Source organism: Triticum dicoccoides, chromosome 5B (genome assembly GCF_002162155.2).
Source record: "Triticum dicoccoides isolate Atlit2015 ecotype Zavitan chromosome 5B, WEW_v2.0, whole genome shotgun sequence".
NCBI lineage: Eukaryota > Viridiplantae > Streptophyta > Magnoliopsida > Poales > Poaceae > Triticum > Triticum dicoccoides.
Window position 1 is genome coordinate 253,037,463 of NC_041389.1, and position 7,844 is coordinate 253,045,306.

General features: G+C 50.8%; 1 long non-coding RNA gene across 1 annotated transcript; it reads left to right on the plus strand.

Moving 5' to 3' along the window:
* Window positions 1-453: 453 nt before the first annotated feature.
* On the plus strand, window positions 454-1,248 carry LOC119305376. Its single transcript, XR_005148645.1, has 2 exons — window positions 454-615; window positions 702-1,248. It is a non-coding gene; the product is annotated as an uncharacterized LOC119305376 (long non-coding RNA).
* The last annotated feature ends 6,596 nt before the right edge of the window (window positions 1,249-7,844 follow it).

Sequence of the window (7,844 nt, forward strand, 5' to 3'; positions counted from 1 at the left end):
AGGGGGTGGTCAGGCTGCCGTGCCGGTCCTGGCAGCGCGCGCGCGCAGGGGAGCGCAGGGAAGGCTACTGCCGCTCATGCTCAGGTGGTCGTCCTCGGGTGGCGCGGTGGCCGCGATGCGACGACGGCCTTTCTGCATGCCAACGGCCAGGCGAGGGCGGGGCCAGCGGAGGCGAGGAGCGGGACTACGGGCGGCATGGAAGCGCTGCTGGAAGGCGAAGCGGCCTTCGACGGCCCCGCGGCCTCGGACGGGACGGTGGCGAGGACGACGGCCTCGCTTAAGGTGAAAACGGCTGAAGATTTTCTCGTTCGCATGACAAAATATTCACCGGCAGCCCCTTAAGCGACAAAAAAAATGCCTCCTGAGGGGCTCAACGGCTGGAGATGCTCTTACTCCTACTCCTACTCCACTGCCTCCCTCCTCAATCCATTTCCTCTTCCCCTGGATCCTCTTTCTGGTCGAGCTCGCCGGGGACGCCGCAGCTCGCCGCTGCAACGCCAACCATAGGAATGGGCGGGATCCACCAGCCCTCCGTCCGGCTCGACGTCCACGCCCCAGGGTCCAACATGCAGGCCTGCAGTGCAGGACGCCGCCGTGAGTCACCTCATTTTTCCGGTGAGTCCTAGATCCTAGGTAGTTTCCCTAACTCTGTTCAGCTCCGGCCGTCGTTCTGATTCGATTCCTGGACACCGAGCATGCAGCAAACTTTTGGACCGAGGCCGCCTTCCTCTGTTCCGTCAGCTGCCGTTGCAACGCCACCGCGGTCGTCCTCCTCCCCGAGTAACTCCAGGAACCATGACGGGCTCCGCGTCTCCTCTGGACCAAGGATTCGAAGCCACAAGTCTCTCCTACTTCTTCCTCGACACTGACTGCCATTGCTGCCGTCCTGAATTTGCTGTCATTGGTCCCCGTGCCATCGGGCATCGCCAACAGCAGGGTGAGAAGCTGCCACTGCCTTCTTGTGCCTTCTTTTCTTTGTCAGCGTCATTTCTCTCATTCTAGCCGTTGCTGGAGATGGTTGTGGCGCTGCCACCTGAGACCATTTTGGTCCAGGCCACATGGTTAGGCCACGAGCTTGTTGCTGCTTACTGCTGTTTGATGCTGCTACTTCTGTTGTTTGTTGTTTGTTGGCTGCTCGCTATTGCTCTGCTTGCTGCTGCTCGTGGGCTGCCTGTACTTCAGAGAAAGAGAGAGTTTTTTGCTATACAGAGTACTATATTATGTTGAACCCTACTGTTCATCAATCCAGCAGTTTGCTTGTGTGCTTGTCTAGCTAGCTTGCACACACGTAGCTTTCCTGGGTGATTTGATCTACCAAGTTCAGAAACCAACATATTAGGCTAAGTCAAGTTGTCGTTGAGTACGAAAGTTTACTCTAATATTTGATTTATCAACTGCTTGTGTGCTTGTCTAGCTAGCTTGCCCACACGTAGCTTTCCTGGGTGATTTGATCTACCAAGTTCAGAAACCAACATATTAGGCTAAGTCAAGTTGTCGTTGAGTACGAAAGTTTACTCTAATATTTGATTTATCAAGAAAATCACAAAAAAAAAATGCTCAGCTTGCTGACTTTGTAAAATCCATAAAAAATATAATCATTCCAGTTCTGTTTGGAGTAGTACTACTATGGAGTTGGGATGGTTTAACCTGTACTGTAGCCATAAAAATGAACATATCCAGTATTGTTGTTTAGAAATAAAAGATGGATTCAGAAACTTCTCGCCAAAAATAAGGAACCCTCAGCCGCTGCCGACCGCGCTCTCCGCCGCTCCGGCGATTGCGCCCACCCCAACTGCGCCGGCGTCCACCTCCTGCCAGTCTCTCTTGCACGACATCATCATCCGTAAGGTAAACAGGTTTGCTCCAACCCCTTGCTTGCTTTGTTAGATCCCATCCCTGCTCCTTGGACTTTCTGTGTAGCTAAGCCTCCCTCTCCTTCTCACGCTTCCTCAAGCACCATGCTTTCGGTCAGCCGTCGTGCTCTTCGGCTGATCTTCTTTGCATAGTTAGGCTGTTCTTCCTCCTTGATCATGCGTCTCTCCTTCCCGTCGTGCCACTCGCCTCGGCAGCTCGTTTGTCATACAGTCTCTAGGTGAACGTTGGGTGCCGCTCCATGGCCACGCCCTCTCTTCCTGGGGCTCGCTTTGAGAGCCGCATGCTCGAGCGCTACCACTGCGGTACGGTGCTTCCGGTGGCTGGATTCCGTCATGCCTTCTTCCTCCATGCTTTGATCCTCTCTAAAGGTGTGTTCGTTTTTTTTAAAAGAAAAGGCCAGAGCCCGACTTTATAGATAAAGCCTCAAGACAGCGTCACGGATACCGCAAGTTCACAGAAGCACACACACATAAAGAAAAGGAAGAAAGTAGCCAAAGCAGTAATGATAAAGGCAACTGCCATACACGGCACGCAGGCCGGGAAAGGAGAGAGACCTAATCGCCACAAACTACAGCACCAGGTTTAGACGACAGGGATCCTCCCGGAGATCTGAGATGCCGAAGCCCGAATTTTGTCGATGAGCAGGTCCAGGGCGTCCGATCAGTCTCCTTAGTCAATGATCTCCACTGCTGCAAGAATATACATGATTTGAAAAGAACATCAGCAGGCTTAGATGGGAAGGTAAGCTCAATAGTAAATTTGTTTCTAATGGTCCAGAGAGCCCAACATAATGCTCCCAGGCCAACCCAAAATACCCTCTTGGTGACCCCAACCAAAATTTTGGCTAGGGTTCGAATCTCAGAGAAAGAGGAGGGATTCCAAGAGACCCGAAGCCAAGATCTGACGCAGCACCAGACCAACTTGGCCAGCACGCAATTGAAAAAGATGTGATCTGAGTTTTCCAAGGCCCCACACAAATTACAAAATTCCGAGCCCGGCCCATTGCGTTTTTTGATCTGATCAGCAGTCGAGAGGCGACCACGGAAGGCTTGCCAGAGAAAAATTTTAATCTTAGGAGGGACTTTGGATTTCCAAACGCAAGAGAAACGAGCCGAAGGAGTACCACCAATAAGTCTAGAATACAGCGACTTAACCGAAAATCTACCAGAGGCCGAATGAGGCCAAACCACCGAGTCGGCCGGCTTCGAGAGCACAGGGAAGAGGGCAGAGAGACTTTGCTAATCTTCCAACTCTTCAGGAGACAGGGCCCGACGAAAAGCCAGATCCCAATTATTAGCAGCCACCTCCGCGATGGAGATATGCGGATTAGGACAATAAGAAAGCAAAACCGGAAAGCTCACGGCAAGGGGGGGCATCCCCAGACCACCAATCCAACCAAAAGCGCACAGCCAACCCATTACCAACAGAAAACTTAACATGCTCTAGAAAAACCGGTCTAACTTTGACAAGGGATTTCCAAAACTGAGAGCCACGCCTCGCGGTAGCAAACAGCGGGTTGGAGTGAGGGAAATATTTGGCCTTAAGAATCGAAAACCACAACGAATCGGCCCCAACAGTCATAATTTTCCACCACCACTTGATAAGCAAACATATGTTCATCACCCGAGTATTAATAATGCCTAACCCTCCAAGGTTTTTAGGCTTACACATAAGTTGCCACTTGACCAGCCTATATTTCCTTTTGTTGTCTGCGGAATTCCAGTAGAAGGCACCCCTATGTTTGTCGAAGCCAGCATGCACGCCATTCGTGAGAAGATAAAAGCCCATAAGAAACATAGGAAGAGAGGATAAGCAGGAGTTGATTAGGGCCACTTTGCCAGCATTGGTATTATATCTGCCCCTCCAAGGGAGCACCCTGTTCCCTACTTTGGCAACCGCCGGAGCGAAATCATTCGCATGAAGCATGCGAGGAGAGATAGGAAGGCCTAAATACTTGAAGGGGAAGGAGCCTAATGAACAGTTAAGGAGCCTGGCAACCCGCAAGGCTTCCGCCCCATCTACACCCGTCACCAGAACCTCACTCTTGGCGAAATTAATCTTAAGACCCGAAACGGCTTCGAAACATAACAAGATGAATTTCAGGTTGGCAATACATGCGTCATCCAGCTCCACCAAGATAATTGTATCGTCCGCATATTGCAGGTGGGAGACACCTTCCGGAAGTAAATGGGAGACCACAGGAGCGATGTGCCCACAACGGGCCGCCCTGGAGAGCATGCAAGAGAAGGCGTCGGCCACAAAGTTAAAAAGAATAGGGGAAGCTAGATCCCCTTGGCGAAGGCCCCTGCCATTCGCAAAGAAATTGCTAACAAAGCCATTAACAGCCACGGCAGTATGGCCACCCGAGACCAACTGCATGATACGATGAACATAAGCACCGTCGAAGCCTTTAGCAAGGAGGACCTGCTTGAGGAAGGGCCAGCTAACCGAGTCATACGCTTTCTCAAAGTCTAACTTAAGAATAATCGCTTTAGCCCTCCAAACATGAAGATCATGAACAATCTCATGTAGGGATAAGATACCATCAAGAATGAAACGCCCTTTGATAAAAGTAGATTGATAGGGACTAATAACTCTATGAGCGACCGGAGACAAACGATTCGCAAAGCCTTTAGCCGGGAATTTGGCAAAGTTGTTAATCAAAGCAATAGGCCGAAATTGGAAAATAACATCAGCACCCTTGACCTTAGGAATCAGGGATATCACAGCGTAATTCAGGCGAGAAATATCGACAGTACCAAGACAGAAACCCTGGATAACATTACACACCAACTGTTTCAACTGGGGCTAGAATTTTCGAAAGAAAGGGATGGAAAAACCGTCTGGCCCAGAAGCAGCATTGGGATTAGCAGAGTTAACAACATCCCAAATTTCCTGATCAGAGAGCGGAATCATCAAGGAAGCATTCTCCTCGGGGGTGATTTTAAGACCTGAGCTCCAAAGATGGGGAGAGATATATAAGCCCGATTGAGGTTTAGCCCCTAACAACGAAGAGAAGAAATTCACCACATGAGCCATAATAGCAGACTGTTCAGAAGATCGCACCCCATTAATCAACAGGCTATTAATATCACAGCGCCTACGCCTACCGTTCGCAATCGCAAAAAAATAAGCTGTAGGAGAGTCCCCTTTAAGAGTCCAGTTAAGAGTGCCCCGCTGGCGCCAGTAAATCTCAGCCTGGTGGTGCAACTGCATTAAAGCAGCCTCAAGATTATAACGAACGGCCCAGACATCGACGGAGAGCCCAGTAGAATCAGCCGCACGATCCAGCACCGAGATCTGGTTCTACGATCCTCCGCCGCACGATTACGAGACCAACCTCTAAGAAATTTACGCAAGTCATAGGAGCAGGAGTGCCAATCATCCAGAGGACCAAATGAGCGGGAGTTGTAAGAAAGGGATTGGGAAATCTTCGCTGCAACCATATCAGCAAAGCCATCCACAAACAACCATGAAGCATCAAACTGAAATCTAGCCGGAGGTCTAGTGCAAATGGAACCGTCATCAAGAATCAAGGGAGTATGATCAGACCCAACAATGCATTTGGCGTTAAGAGAAGTCCTAGGGAACAAGGAGTCCCACTTGGGACACAGGAAGACTCTATCAAGCACGGATCTAATAGGGTTAGCCTGATGGTTAGACCAAGTAAAGCGGGCTCCCCCCCCCCCCCGAGGAAGCTCACGGATGGCGTTAGCACTAATGAAGTCGTTAAAGGCATTAGCTAAAGGCCAAGAGAAATTATCATTATTCTTGTCATAAGGGCACCGCAGAAGATTAAAGTCTCCCCCCATAACCATCGGTAAATTACAAGAATCAATCTTTATCGAGAGTTCATTAAGGAATAGGGTCGACAGAGAGTGATCCGCAGGCCCATAGACTACGATAAACTCACAGAGGGTATTCATAGTTTTGTGCGAAAGAACAACACTGGCCCAAAAAACCCATGGTCAAAAGCGACAAAATCAAAAATATCTTTATTAGACCCAATCAAGATCCCACCAGAGTGGCCCGAAGCAGGTAAACATTGCCAATTAAATCTATCCATACCCACAATAGCAGAGAGCTCATTAGGGGAGAAGGAATCCTTGAAAGTTTCAACCAGCCCCACGAAATCAATAGAATTAGAACGAACCAAATCTTTAAGTTGGTCACGGCGCCCCCTAGCACCGAACCCCCTAATATTCCAGAATAACGCCCTCATTTATAAGAAAGATTCTTGATACGGAGGCTCGACCTGCAGGGGGCCATGCAGGATTTAGCTCGTTTATTAGTGCCCCTCTTGGATAAGCAGGAAAGGGGCTGGCCACTACCAGCACCCAAAGCCACGCCCACATCACAGCCAGCATCCTCGGCCCGCGAGGCAACAGCCTCTTTGGCTTTAGCAATGGCTGCCTGAGCCAGTTCATTAGCCCGAATAATAGCAAGGAGCAAACTAGGAGAACCAACAGAAGAATCAACCACAACACCCACATCCGACATAATATTTAAAAGATGATCATCAGAAAGAGAAGGTAAAACCACCCGAACCGGAGAAACAGCAATAGAGGAGGCTGGGGAGGTACCTGGGGGAGGGAGATCCTTCGCCGTAGCCCGCTTCTCCGCCCTTTCCAGGATAGAACCACCAGAGTTCGCCACGCGCCTACCTTTGCGGGCCGTGGACACCAGAGATCGAATAGCAGGCGACCGTGCAGCAGGAGAACCAACATGGGGACCGGATCGGGACATAGAACCCAGATCTTGATCAAGACGCCCATAGATCCCCGTCATGGATTGCTTCGAGCCCGACGAGTTCCGGCTTTTAGCCGAGAACTTGCGCACTGAGGATTTCTTCTTCGAAACGGGCTGGGATTCCACCATATCGCGAGCCGGGGAGACAGGGAGATCTTCAATTCCCGAACGGGTGGGGGAGAGCGGCCGGACAGGAAGATTGGAGCAGGCACCAGAAATGGGGGTAGCGGAGCAAGGTGGGAACTTTGGCAAATCAGCATCAGCGGTCGGAGCAGACTGAGCAGCAGGTGGGATCACCGGGTCATCACGAGGAGCACCACCAAAAGGAGCTTGGGATTGAAACAACTCACGTTCAGAGTCTGCCAGACCATCCCATTCAGATTGAGTGAAGCGTAGATTAGACCCAAAACTCTGGTTAGGGCCACCCAAAGATCCATCCCCCTCCTTGTTATGTTTGTCCGAGGGATTAGCAGGAGGAGGGGGAGATGGGGCTTGGACAGCCGCCACCCCCTCCACCCGCACCCGAAGCCTAATACCATTGGGAGAGGAGTAAACATCAATAGAGCCATGCACCCGTTCAGGATCAACACACCAAACCTTCATCCTAGCAGGACCAACCTTGTTCAGAGAATCCTCATCCACCTCAATGGGTTTCCCAATCAAAACCCCAAAGGACATGAGGAAAGCAGGCGAGCGAAGACCAGCAGGCAAATCATCGATCAAAACCCACACTTGAGAAAGAGGGCCAACTGTCGTACCATTGTAAGAAGCCGCTTCGACAGAAACCACCAGTTGATTGAGAGGCAAGGTGAAGCTGGTGCATGTGGCAATCATTCGCAAGCATTCTTTGGAGGGGAACACCACAGAGAAATCAAAATCAGACATCTGCACAACTTGCCAGTCCCATCCAGCCTCATCCCAAATGCGAAGCCCTTCCAGAAGAGTTTGGGGCGAGATCTTTTGGTCTTTGACCGAGACAATCGCCGCATTAGACAGCGCAGGTGCCACCTCCCGAACAAGAAGGTCACCATCGAAGGCGAAGAAGGCGCAGCCAGGGAGTCCCAAGCCGAACTGGAGGACCGCGGGAGGCTTTTGCCTAGCCATGCAGTTGACCGTGAGGTGAACATCAGAGTGACAGATCAAGCAGAAGGGGGGATTGGTGCAGCGGGACTGGAAGTGCCCAGGCCTGTGGCAAGCGAAGCAGGTGAGCCCCGATGGGT